At 42.4% G+C, this 14,626-nt stretch overlaps 1 long non-coding RNA gene across 3 annotated transcripts in view; it reads left to right on the forward strand.

Moving 5' to 3' along the window:
- The window catches only part of LOC307181576, a 98,966-nt gene that overhangs the window by 59,417 nt on the left and 24,923 nt on the right, over positions 1–14,626 (forward strand). For 2 of the 3 annotated variants that reach the window (XR_013826954.1, XR_013826955.1), the window contains exon 5: positions 6,378–6,452. This is a non-coding gene — a long non-coding RNA (uncharacterized lncRNA). Of the gene's footprint in view, positions 1–6,377; positions 6,453–9,525; positions 9,873–14,626 lie in introns of those variants that run through there. The other variant, XR_013826956.1, reaches the window with a different exon arrangement.

Consider the following 14,626-nt stretch of genomic DNA (forward strand, 5'->3'; position numbering starts at 1 on the left):
TAAGCATACCTCCTCCACCACATCAATGAAGCTTCTACTACAATGATAGTCCTCTCAGGGGCTCCATCAGGCAGATCAATGGCAGGAGTAGGAGGGAAGTGCTGGGAACGTAACTCAGAATCCAGAAGCTGCACACAGGTCACAGCTGCCGAAAGGAAGTGTTGACGGCTGCATCCCCTGACCTGTGATTGTTTCTAAAATGCCATAATTTAGCTATGGTTTCATGATGGGTTAATTCCTCATTAAAACACTGTCGTGTGTGTGTGTGTGTGTGTGTACTTGGAGGGAGAGGATATCACAAGGCTGAAAAAAGCATGTATCCCACCGTTTCTTAAACTTTAATGTGCATGAGTCACCTGGGGCAGGGCCTGGGAACCTGCATTCCTATCCAGTTCCAGGTTGGGGTGGGATGTCTACACTAGAGCTACCACCTTCAGAAGCAAGGAAACAGGACCAATGCTTTCAAACCTTAAAGAAAAAGACACTGGGACACTTTCTTCCAACAAAATCTTATGTGAAGATTCAATAAGCAAAACAAATAAAGTGGAGCCACCTTGAATACAGTGAAGGGGCAGCCAAGAGCCCGGCCCCAAATGCTTTTTCTCCCCTCCAAGCTCCTGGAACCTCAAAGAAACACGAGGCAGCTCTGAAGAAGCCCAGTGATCTGGACCCTGTCCTTGTCTAACAGGGCTTCACTGTAATACTAGTCACATGCGGCTACCAACTACTTGAAATGTGGCCAGGGTGACTGAGGAATGGAATTATTAATTTAATATAAATTAACCTAATTTAACTTAAAAGCTTTAGCAGTATAAAATATTTTTCTGTTAAATACAACTTTGTTTTGGTAGGACATTTCATGAAATCATATAAGATCTTACTATGGTCTACACCTAAACACTTCACCCATCTAGTGTGTGTTAAGCTTGAGTGGTTTTTTTTCTTTACGTCTGATATAATTGTGTTTATTTGAATGTTTTCTGCAGACAACATGAATTATAGTGATATAGTGATTACATTTATTAAAATGCTTACATTGCATTTGTTTTCATTGTAATATAATTAAATTATTTTTCTAGTTAAAAATTAAGTGTGGACAAACATTTAAATTTTTTTTAAATACATTGTCTTTTTTTAAAATTAATTAATTTATTTTTGTCTGTGTCGGGTCTTTGTTGCTGAGCATGGTCTTTGTTGCAGCGAGTGGGGGCTACTCTTTGCTGTGGTGCGCAGGCTTCTCATTGCAGTGGCTTCTTTTGGTGCGGAGCATGGGCTCTAGGCGCGTGGGCTTCAGTAGTTGTGGCATGCGGGCTTCAGTAGTTGTGGCATGCGGGCTTGAGTAGTTGTGGCTTGCGGGCTCTAGAGCGCAGGCTCAGCAGTTGTGGCACACGGGCTTAGTTGCTCCATGGCATGTGGGATCTTCCTGGACCAGGGCTCGAACCCATGTCCCCTACATTGGCAGGTGGATTCTTAACCACTGCACCACCAGGGAAGTCCAACATTTAAATTTAAAGCAAAGGCATACTACTGCTTTAGAATTGATTGGAGATGCAGAAGCTAGTACTATGACTGGATCAGAAACATTTAGATTTTTATTTTTCTCAAAGGACTTCCACATTTACAAAGAAATGTTAATTTATGCCCTAAAAAGTTGAACTCAAGGCATGGATAGTTTTGAATCTTTTCTAACAAAGAATATCAGCTAGACATGAAAAAAATTAGTTTTTATCATGATGTACTGTGATCTAGCTATATCAGTTTAACAATTCAGATTTAATGGAATTTTGAAATGAGACTGATGTCTCCCTTATTGCTTCATTTCACTGTGTGACACATACTGAAAATATTTGGGCTGGGTTTTCTGAAAGAGATGCAATGAAAAGTGTAATGGATGGAATTGTTAAGATTGTTCATTATAGATGTGCAAATGCTATGAATCATCCCCAGTATCTAGAACTGTTGAAAGAAATAGAAGACAATGGATTTAATGAGTTTAATGTTCTTTGCTAATACTCATTGTTTGAGTGGTGGAAGAGTTTTACAAAGATTTACTGTACTGGTAGGTCTGATTTTTGTCTTGAAACAAAAGGGATATTTGCCAAATGGTCAATAATCAAAAACAAAATGTCAGTGTGATTTATGTTTTCTCACTGATATTACATTGCACATGGACATGCTAAATTTGAAGTTTCAAGTAAAGGAGAAGTTTATTTGTGACCTAACCAGATAGGTACAAGAATTTATGTTGAAATCAAAATTTTTCATAATACAAATCAACTATATCTATTTTATGTATTTTTTTCAAATATGAATCCAGGGCTTCCCTGGTGGCGCAGTGGTTGAGAGTCCGCCTGCTGTTGCAGGGGACGCGGGTTCGTGCCCCGGTCCAGGAAGATCCCACATGCCACGGAGTGGCTAGGCCCGTGGGCCATGGCCGCTGAGCCTGCGCGTCTGGAGCCTGTGCTCCGCAACAGGAGAGGCCACCACAGTGAGAGGCCCGCTCTTTTCAGTTTATGTAATATCCTTTTGAATTTGTGTCAATAAGACTGAGATGACCCAAGAGTTAGTGAATTTAGCTAACTGGAACAAAAATTGTTTTGAAACTGATATGCTTTTGCTCCAGAGTCAAACCACTTTTCCTAAAATTAGATGAACTAATTTGGTCAGTGTGATTGCAAATATTAGAAGAAAATTATTTTTAACCTTCAACTAACTTATTGGGAAACCATTAAGTTTGTTTGGAACACCTTTGTTATGTGACTCTACTTTTAATGGTAAATTTTATGAAATCTAAATACAGACTTAGTATTTCTGATGAAAATTTAGTGTTCAAATTGAGATGTGCTATAAATGTAAAATACACACTGGATTTTGAAGACAGTATGAAAGAAGAATGCAAAGTATCTTTAATTAGTTTCTTATGTTTATTACATGTTGAAGTAATATTTTAGATATATTGGGTTAAATAAAATATATTATCAAGAGTAATTTCTCTCACTTCTTTTTACCTTTTAAATGTGGGCACTGGACAACTTTAAATTTTGTGTGTGGCTCTTCTTATCCATTTTTCTTTTTTATTCCTAGGATATTTGTGTGTAAAACTTCTCCATGAAAGCAGGGATCATCTTTGTCCTATTTTTTTCTCCACTGCTGAATCCTTGGTATTAGACCTGTGCTTACCACACAGAAGCTACTCAGTAAATGTTTGCTAAATGAGTGAAAGATTTTGGGTATATAAATTTTTTTTGCTGTCATAGGTATTTTTGTCATAAACATTTTGCATAAGTTGATGTGTTAGTGTGTGCATATGTATTTTATTTATTCCCTTAGAATAAATTCCAAGATCATTGTGTAAAAGGGTGTGGACCATTTTATAACTTGTTAAACATTGCCAAGTTAATCTCAGAAAAGATTGAACCAATTTACAATGTCATCAACATAGTAAATTGGTTCGGGTTATCAGTCTCCCAATGCCAACTTTTAAAGGGATGTAGAATGATTAGCAGTGTGGCATTGGGCAAGTTACTTAGCTCTCTGAAACTCAATTTCTTTAAACTATAAAATGGAGATAATAATATAAGATTGAAAACTGAATGAGCAAATGCCTGGACAAATACTTAGACAATATTTGCCTCATGCGAAGTTGGCATTAAATGTGTGATTCCAGTATAAAAAATTGGAGTATCATAGTGCTTTCTTATAGTAGTAATGCATTTCTGCTGGGGGTGGAAACTGCCAGGTAAGGTGGGAGATGGTTCCTTCAGGGACCAGGCAGAAGATATCAGAGTCACATGATAGGTAACTGCTAGAGCTGCTAGAGTCTGTTGTTTGCGAGAAGGAAATAAACTCATACTTTTGTACACTTGATTCTCTAGCTGCTTTATTTTAAATCATGGTGAGGGCTTCCCTGGTGGCACAGTGGTTGAGAATCCGCCTGCCAATGCAGGGGACACAGGTTCGAGCCCTGGTCTGGGAAGATCCCACATGCCACGGAGCAACTAAGCCCATGCTCCACAACTACTGAGCCTGTGCTCTAGAGCCCATGAGCAACAACTACTGAAGCCTGCGTACCTAGAGCCCGAGCTCCGCAACAAGAGAAGCCACCGCAATGAGAAGCCCGTGCATTGCAACAGAGAGTAGCCCCCGCTCACTGCCACGAGAGAAAGCCCACGTGCAGCAACAAAGACCCAACGCAGCCACAAATAAATAAATAATAAAATAAAATCATGGTGAGAGCTGACATCTCATATATGCCTAAGAACTCAATCCCATGAATATTTAATTTCGAAATGAATATTTTCTATTACCTAGCAAACAAAGAAAAAGTCCTGAATAAAAATCACCTTGGGTGATGATTTGACAGATTCTGAAATGGTGTAGGGGTGAGTGGGGATCTATAATGGGTTTAGAGGAACACTAAGAGAAACAGCTTGTCAGCTGCCCCATATCCAGATATTATTTCTCAGACTCAAGAGCGCCTGGACCTCCCCTGCCCAATAGAGTAGCCACTGGCTTCATGTGCCTGTTGAGCACTTGATGTGTGACTTGTCTAAATAATTAGTATGAAAAAATGTAAAATATCTCATCAGTGGTGTTTGAATATGATTACATTGATACAATATTTTGGATGTCTTGGGTTAATTAAAGCATATCATTAAGATTAAGTTAATCTTTTAGTAAAAAAAAAGTAAATCTGTTTCTTTTTCCTTTTCCAATGTGGCTACTAGAAAATTGACGAGTACATATGTGGCTTATGTATGTTTCTGTTGAACAGTGTAGGTTCAGACCCCTACATCTTCCTACAGCACTCCCAGCAACCTTCTAGAACCACTTAAATACTTTCAGACATGCATGGACAGCTCTGATTAGCTCTAAGCTTGGAATTCACAGCCTGGGAATGAAGCAGCAAGCATTTGCCCTAGACAAGAATCTGTGAAGCAGACTGGAAACTGCTAAGATAAAAGGCCAGAAACTCAGACCAAAACCTCACCTCAGTTAACACCAGTAAAATTCCAGAATTTCCCTGTCCATTTTTATTAAAATGGACCATTCATGAGCCCAGAAGTCTGACACTGATAGCTGAGAAAAAAAAAGGTTTTTTTTTGGTTTTTCAAGTCCAGAAACACAAAGATATAGTAAACTAAAAGGCTAGTTGTTCTATAAAGAAATAAAATGAAACAATTTAGATTAGAAATCATGTCGGTGTGGATCATCTAGGAAGCAGAGGCCAAGATGAGCTAGAATACGCAGGAGATTTATTGAGAGAAATGTCTGTGAAGGAGAAAGGGGAGGTGGCAGGAAATGGCAGGGAGAGCCTTCAGACCGTAATGCAAGTCTGACGCCTGTGAAAGCACAGAGGGAATTGGGTAGAAAAAGCCTCAGACAGCAGTGCATTTCGGCCAGGCCAACAGGAGCCCCAGAGCTCCGAGGTTGCCTGTTGGTGGCAGCTTGTGGCAAGCAGGATGGGCCAGCACTGTACCCCTACTGCAGTGCTCAGCCATTGGCTGGGAGCAGCCTAGGGGACACCAATGGGGAGGTGGGTCCATAGGGCAATAACTGGGGCTCTCAGGCAACTCTTTTCCCCTTGGCAGGTCCACCTGCAGGATAGCTGATTGGTACACTGATCTTTGACATCGCATACTGTGCTGATTCGAAGTTAAAATTACAACTCAGGTGTTCTTATAACTTTATACCACGTTTCAGTAAAGTCCTGACAACTTCCTTTAGAAACAGTGCACTTCTGCATACTGATGTCCTGGGTCAGGAGCAGAGTCAGGACACCAGATTCTATTGGTCTTGGCTCTGCACATTCAAGATACTTCATTTCTTGCAGCCTCAGTTTCCCCATCTGTAACATTGTTGTGAATTATAATATCTACCTTGTGGGGTTGTTGTGATTATTAAAAGGGATACCACGTGAGGGAGCTTTTCACAAAGGTAAGATTGTTTGATCACTTCATTCATATAACGTTGGTCCCACCTACTGGGAATCAGGTTATGAATGCTAAAGACTTCTAAAAGCAAGTAATGTCATGTTGAATTTTTTCAGCTATTGGCAATATTTGCCTTGAAGATGACTGTCATCTATGAAAAGTCAGTTGAAACATTCTAACTGATCCAAGTAGCACACCCATCAGGAATTTCTTGTAATTCTTTCATCTTAGAACACTTTCCCCAGATATTCCCAAGGAGGGATTATTCCTCCACTGTGGTCTCTGATCGAATGTCACCTCCCAGGCCTTCCCTTACCCCCTTACCCAAAATGGCAGCTCTGTCACCATTTGTCCTTTACATTGCTCTGTTTCCCTTCACAGTACATGCTAGTTCCTGACATTATACTATATTGTTTATTAGTTTATTATTGTCTTCTCTTCTAGAACATAAGCTTCATGGGATCAGGAACTTTGTTTCATTGACTGTTATATCCCTGGAATGCTTGCTGCCTGGTTATAGTAAGTAATTGATTTTCTTGACTGGTTGAAATTCACATGTGGTTTCCAAAGGGATGAGAAGGCAAATGAGGAATTTAGAAGAACAATAATATTTTTCATGAATGTCTGGGGCTACTTTGATGGTGAGAGGAAGAGGAAGAGGCTAATTGCAGAGCACAGGTGTCCATGCGTCTCACCTTGGACAGGTTCAACCTCCTCCCCAGTCAGACCTTTCACTAGAATTGCTAGCAAGAAGCAAATGGGCAGGTCTAGCAATTATCTTTATTTCTTATTTTCTCTAGGGAAGATGGGCAGCTTTTTTTTTTTTTTCTTAAACTCATGGAAATCAGATGGGAAAGGATAATTGAACAAGAGTCCTGCTTAAGAACACTCTATGTTATAAATCACAGCAAGAACCTTTTTGACCCACCTCCTACAGTGATGCAAATAAAAACAAAAACAAACAAATGGGACTACTGAAACTTAAAAGCTTTTGCACAGCAAAGGAAACCATAAACAAGACGAAAAGACAACCCTCAGAATGGGAGAAAATATTTGCAAATGAAGCAACTGACAAAGGATTAATCTCCAGAATTTACAGGCAGCTCATGCAGCTCAATATCAAAAAAACAGCCCAATCCAAAAATGGGCAGAAGACCTAAATTGACATTTCTCCGAAGAAGATATACAGATTGCCAACAAACACATGAAAGGATGCTCAACATCACTAATTATTAGACAAATGCGAATCAAAACTACAATGAGGTATCACCTCACACCAGTCAGAATGGCCATCATCAAAATATCTACAAACAATAAATGCTGGAGAGGGTGTGGAGAAAAGGCAACCCTCTTGCACTGTTGGTGGGAATGTAACTTGATACAGCCACTATGGAGAACAGTATGGAGGTTCTAAAAATCTAAAATAGAATCTAAAAATCTAAAATAGTTTAAAAATCTAAAAATAGAACTACCATATGACTCAGCAATCCCACTACTGGGCATATACCCTGAGAAAACCATAATTCAAAAAAAGTCATGTACCACAATGTTCATTGAAGCTCTACTTACAATAGCCAGGACATGGCAGCAACCTAAGTGTCCATTGACAGATGAATGGATAAAGAAGATGTGGCACATATACACAATGGAATATTACTCGCCATAAAAAGAAATGAAATTGAGTTATTTGTAGTGAGGTGGATGGACCTACAGTCTGTCATACAGAGTGAAGTAAGTCAGAAAGAGAAAAACAAATACCATATGCTAACATATATATGTGGAATCTAAAAAAAAAAAAGGTCCTGAAGAACCTAGGGGCAGGACAGGAATAAAGACGCAGACATAGAGAATGGACTTGAGGACACGGGGAGGGGGAAGGGTAAGCTGGAATGAAGTGAGAGACTGGCATGGACATATATACTACCAAATGTAAAATAGCTAGTGGGAAGCAGCCGCATAGCACAGGGAGATCAGCTCGGTGCTTTGTGACCACCTAGAGGGGTGGGATAGGGAGGGTGGGAAGGAGACGCAAGAGGGAGGAGATATGGTGATATATGTATACATATAGCTGATTCACTTTGTTATACAGCAGAAACTAACACACAATTGTAAAGCAATTATACTCTAATAAGGATGTTAAAAAATAATAATAAATAAATCACTAAATATTGGGGAAAAAAAAAAAAAGAGTCCTGCCTAGCTCACCAAACGGATGCTCAGTCTTTGGAGGATCAAGACTGGTTCTGTTTGGTGTGGCCTGTACCTGTAAGTCATGAGCAAAGACATAGCTGTCATGTAGAGAAGGGAAAACAATTGTTCTGCATCAGCCTGAAAGGCAAACCTGGCATCACAGAGTGGCTGACGCCAGGAAGATCTAGCCAGTTATCTCTATTGCTTGGGTCTGTCCAGCAGCCGAGGGGCCATGAGTGAGGGAGGAAGAACTGCTCACCCTGAGAAGTGTTCCAGCCCAGGTGGTGTCCCTCTGGGTGGTGGTGAAGGGGCTTCCTGGACTGAGTGCAGCAGGTTCAGACTGGAGGAACTTCGTGGCCCCTTTTGATTTACTGTCTCCATGAATTCTAATCTCCCCTGAGGTAACAAACTGTTTACCCAGGAGGTCAACAGAGAGAAAAAGAGAAGTGGGGTCATTTAGCAGCCAGACAGAATGCAATAAATGCTTAGAAGGGTGACTTGCTCTTGACTAAGCCAAGAAATAGTGTGCAGATCACCCTCAGTTTTCACCTTCCTGTGGGTAATACATCATCCCTGGGAGAGCCCCCAGGACTCCAGGGATCCCCACAAACTAGGAAAAGGCTGTCTGCCAAACAGAGAGCCCATCTAAGGGTAATGAAGGGCAAAGCTGAAATTCCAGCAGTCTGTCCTTTAAAGGTTAGTGCTTCTTGCTCCTGTTCATGGAGAAAGGAGTCAGCCTCCACTCATTGATGAGCTCAGAGTTTTGTTTTTGTTTTTTAATTTATTTATTTGGCTGCATCGGGCACGCAGGATCTTCATTGCGGTGCTTGTTGTGGTGCGTGGGTTTCCTCTTCTCTAGTTGAGGCGCACCAGCTCAGTAGATGTGGTGCACGGGCTTAGTTGCCCCGTGGCGTGTGGGATCTTAGTTCCCCAACCAGGGATCGAACCCGTGTCCCCTGCATTGGAAGGCGGATTCTTTACCACTGGACCACCAGGGAACTCCCATGAGCTCAGGTTTAATTCTCCGAATATTGCAGTCAATAGACAGAGCACAGGGCTGTGAGACAAAAGACCCAGGTTCTAGTCCCAACTTCACCTCTAACTCACTTTGTGACGTTGGTCAAGTTGCTTGATCTCTATGGGCCTCAAATTATTTCCCATAAAATAAGAAGACTGAATTAAATGATTTGTAAGAGTTTTTTCTAACTTTTTTTTTTCTTCCAGTGCTAATGTTTTGTGAACACATGATTGGGTGGATTCAAGCAGGGCTGGGTTATATCTCCCTTTCAGAGCTCTCTCTGAAAGGCAGTTTAGCATTTGGCACTGGGAGTGGGAAACAAAACAGAGAAGCAGCCTTGAGATGTGACAGACCTGGGGGCTGCCTGTCCTGTCTCTGTCCCAGGGCTCTGGGGTGGCCCTTTCATCTCCAGGAGCGTAGAGCCCTCAGAGAAGCGGGCAGAAGGCCTGGTGATGAAATGCAAGTACTGTCAGCTGGTTCCCCTGCCTCCCAGCCCCACTGACCTTGGAGTGGTGAGTCATGCTTTATTACTGTAAGTGCCTGGCATTGGCCCCGCACAACTTCATGAGCTTGTCAACACCCAGGATAGAATAAATCATCAGAGGCCCATTTTTAGCCAAGAGTGAAAAATGAAGTCACCAGAAGATGCATATGGGAGGTGAGGGTTTGTTGAAGGACAGGGCTGTCTTCCCAGGGAGCCAGTCCTGGGAAGTCTTCAGGGCCCTGGATCTGCAGTCCTCAGCCTCACAGCACCTGGAGGGCTGGAGGGAAAGGCCGGCAGCTGGAGGGAGGGACCAGGACACTCCCCGCCTTTACCCACTTTCAAGATCATATCCACCAGCAGAGGGATCTTAGCTTCTCTCTGTTCCAGGAAGTAGGCCCTTCTCTCTATCCTGAATAATAAAATCGCAGGGAGTGAGGAGGGAGATGCTGAACTCTCCAAATCCAGAGACTTTCTAATCTTTTGTTCTGTTTTATTTTAGAAGCAGAGGGAAGATTTGCAGCCTGTATGCTTAGCTTTTCTCCCCCTGTCTCCCAGCTCTGGCCTGGACTAACTCATCTCGGAGGCTCTTCCACCTCTACCCTACGGTAGCTCATTGCTAGGTTTGAAAATAACACATTTCAGCCAAGCTGAGCATGTGGGCAAATTGCTGATATTTTAAAGATGAAACAGCACCATTTCAGTAAAAAGAAAAAAAATCCCAGTTCTGTTACTTTTATGAACTGTGGGATCCTGCTCAAGTTACTTAACCTCCTGCCTCTATTTCCTCATCGGTAAAGTGGAGAAAACATTGATAATCGTACCTGCCTCAGAAGGTCTTTGGGAGGATTAAGCAAGATAAAACAGTTCAGGGCTTGTTTAACACAGTGCCTGCCCATGAACTCAGGCAAGAGTGTGGCTGAGTAGAAAACAAAAGCTGGCGGGGCCCAAGCTCTCTTAGGGAGACAGTAGGAGCTGGGGTGCTCTTTCAAAGTCTGGATGCCCATTCTGTCCTCTCCCGGCCTCCTGAAGGGACAAGTGAGATCTGCTCCTGGGCAGATCTCACAGGAACTGATGTTTCCTCTCTGGACTTGTTTGACTAGTCACTTCCTCCCTTGACCCTGTGTTTGCCCCGAATCAGGAGAGAGGACTGACAGCCTGAGAAGACACACTAGGACCCAGAGAGGGGAGAACCAATTTGTTCATTCATCCATCCATCCATCCAGCAAAAACTCTGCACCCGTCTGTGCCTAGCAGTGCTCCAGACCTGGGAGGATTCAGAGACTAACCGTGCCTGGGCCTTTCCTTCCAAAGCCTTGGGGAGGGGCCAGCCTTCATGGGATTCAGCTTCCCTCTTGACTCCCACCCTTCTCTCTCCCATCAATTAGCCTTGGGCCCTGGTCATTCTCATTTCGAAATGACCTATATATCTGTGGGCCTCTTCCTCTTGGGGGTACTCGTTGTAACCCTGGGAGTGGATCAGATTGTCAAAGGACAGTATATCCAGAAAAGGGAATCTACTTCAGGGTGAAATCTTGGGAAATATGTACATTTGAGAGTGAAGAGTTCAGGGAGAAAATGCCACAGAGGGGCAGGTACTGGTGGATGGGGGTGTTGGGTAAAGGGTGAGGGCCCAGCTCAGGCTACTGGGAGGATGGGTAGGCCTGGAGAACCACACAAAGAAGCCAATAGATTTGTGATTCTAAGAAAGGGGGGTCGTCCAAGCATGCAGTCGGCCTCAGGCCATGAGTAAGGCAGTGGACAAGGGCCAGTGGCCAGCAATTCTCAGGCCCAGGTGATTCTCAGGAGTCCAGACTGGGCATCGCCATCACATTGGAGGCTCCTGCCTCTGCCCAGAGTCCAGTCCTGGCACTGAGGCAGGGACCTGCCCCAAACGAGGCAGCTGGAAGAGGAGAAGGTTCAATTTCCTGCCCTGGGCACTTGATCAGGGCCAGCCCCAAGGTGTGGGGGGGTTGATGGCAGTGGGTCTGCAGGAGGGGATCAGATGGCCCCAGCGCAGGGAATAACAGGTCTGGCAGGGACTGCAAACCAGGCTGATGGTTCCCAGAGAAAGGTAAACATGAGGAGGCAGGTCTGAGGTGGAATTGATTAATGGGGTGGCTGGTCTAGATTCATGGGAAGATAATGACCTCTGCCTTTAAGATTATCGCAGGCTAGTCATGCGGAGGATCTTCCCTCATTTGAAGACCAGTGCACAGAGACTGTAGCCCCATCAAACAATATTTCACAGTTGACAGTCGTCTGTATCTGTGATCCACCTGGTCCTCGCCACAACCCTGTGTGCTAAGAAAGGGAGGTCACATCTTCTCCATTTTGCCAGTGAAGAAACTGAGTCTCAGTTGGTGCAGGGGACTTTCCCTAGGAGGCAGCTGGTGGTGAGGAGCCAGGAGAGGCGTCCAGGGCCAGCTCAGGCTGCAGTTCCCTGAGCCCTGTCCTGCCTTGTCTTTTTGTTTTTTGTGTTTTTTGGTGGGAGGAAGATAGTGGCTGAGGGTGGATTTCAGGTCCAAATTCTAGCCCTTCCCCTTACTGACTTGTGTGATCTTGGGCAAGATGCTTAATCTCTCCTTTTCCTCATTTATAAAATGAAACAGTAACGCTGACTTTTCTATTCTTGACGTCAGTTTGCCAGGAATGACTCAGAGCTTGTTTCTAGGCTTTCTCTTCTCCAATCAGCTTCTCCAGCTTCTCATTCACACCTACCACACCTATTACTCAAGCATAGACTGAAAGTCTACGCTTTCATGCATCTTCCACTTGAAAGACTCTTATTAGCTCTAGGTCTATACTGTCAACTGCCAATCCAACCTTCACACTTGGATCTCTCAGGCATCTCAAAATGGAATTTCATCCTGTTCCCCAACCCAACCTCCTCTCTCCCCAGATGCTCCTTCTCTAATGTCCCGACCAGCTTAGTAAATGGCACCACCAGCCACTCAGTTATTCATGTCAAAATTGGTCACTTACCATTTATATTTTTCTCTTCCTTAACTTCCACATTTCATCACTTACCAAGTACTATGGATTTGGACTCCTAAGTATTGCTCCAATCCACCCATTTCTCTCTATCTCCTCTCCTTCCCTACCCACCTCATCTCTAGTCAGGTCTAGTCAAATCACCCTCATCTTTCGCCTGCACTTCTGCAACATCCTCCAGGAGATTTCCCTGGACTCACTCTTGCACACTTCCTGTTTATCCTTTCCACAAACGTCAGAGCTATCTTTCAAAAAAATCTTAATTATATCATATATAACATGTTACACAAAATTTACCATCTTAACGATTTCTAAGTATACAATTTAGTAGTGTTAAGTCTATTCACATTGTTATGCAATCTCCAGAACTTGTTCAGCTTGCAAAACTGAAACTCTGTATCATTAAACAATTTCCTTCTCCTTAGCTCCTAGAAACCACCATTCTACTGTCTCTGTAAGTTTGACTACTCTATGTACCTCATATAAGTGGAATTAAACAATATTTATCTTTTTTATCTTTATTTATCTTTGTGAATAGCTTATTTCACTTAGCATAATGCCCTCAAGTTTCATCCATGTCATAGCATGTGTCAGAATTTCCTTCCTTTTTGAGGCTGAAAAATATTCCATTGTGTATATACACCACATTTTTTTAAACCATTCATCTGATGGACACTTGGGTTGCCTCCATCTTTTGGCTATTGTGAATAATGCTGCTATAAACATGAGTGTACAAATATCTCCCTGAGATGCTGCTTTCAATTCTTTTGGGCATTTACCCAGAATTGGAATTGCTGTATCATATGGTAGTTCTGTTTTTAATTGTTGAGGAACTGTCATACTGTTTTAACATAGCAGCTATGCCTTTTTACATTCCCACCAGCGGTGCACAAAGGTCCCAATTTCTCCACATCCTCACCAACACTTATTATTATTTTTTTTATAGTAGTCAACCTAATGGGTGAGAAGTGGTATCTCGTTGTGGTTTTGATTTGCATTCTCTACTAATTAGAGATATTCTGTATCTTTTTACATACTTACTGGCCATTTGTATATCTTCTGTGGAGAAATGTCTATTCAATCCTTTGCCCATTTTTTGAGTTGTAGGAGTTCTTTGTATATCCTGGATATTACTCTCTTATCAGATATCTAATTTGCAAATATTTTCTCCCATTCCATGGGTTGCCTGTTCACTCTGTTAACTGTATGCTTTGATGCATTTCAATGGCTTCTTACTATTCCTAAAACACGAGGCCAAAATCCTACATGACTCAACTTCAGCTTACACCTCCAGTCTCATGGGGCTCCCTGTGGATTATTAGGCTGCAGGCACTGGCCTTCTTTTAGTTCCTCTTAGACACTGTGCTCCTCCCTCTTATGTTTGCTTTGCCCTTTGCCTAGAGCACCTACTTAGCTATTAGTGTGAGCATCTGTTCAAAGATTACCTCTTCTAGCAGCAGACTTGATGAGAGCTGGGACTGTTACCCAGTGGCACAGGAGGCCTACTGTCTGTGATATTTTAGGGGTCCACAAAAATATCTTAATTTAAATTTCAAATTATTTGAAAAAAATGAATATAAGAATAATGGATATATGATAATTAATTCAGTCTAGACTATATTTGTCTTTACACCAAGAGAGTCATAAAATATAAATTAATTTTTTTAATGGAAGAAAGAACTCAAAAAGGCAAAAGTGCCTAGGGCCCACAAAATGCATAACGTGACCCTGATTTTGCCTGTCTTGTTCACACCTGTGTCCTCATTTGGCCAATTAGAAGCCCAGCACATACTAGATGCTCAGTTAACATGCATTGAATGAATAGAGGAATGAGAATAACAAGAAGGAGGTATCTTCAGCAAATGCACAGAAATTCTCTGACACAGAATCCTTGAAATAAACCTTCAGCTCTTAGTTATAAGAGGTAGAAGACACCAAGTTTCTTCCTGTCTGAGCCCAAGGGTACTTTGTTCTAGTGGCTGGGGAATAAAGCCATCTGTTTTGGAAGAT

This window comes from Stenella coeruleoalba, assembly GCF_951394435.1.
Source record: "Stenella coeruleoalba genome assembly, chromosome: 2".
Lineage (NCBI taxonomy): Eukaryota > Metazoa > Chordata > Mammalia > Artiodactyla > Delphinidae > Stenella > Stenella coeruleoalba.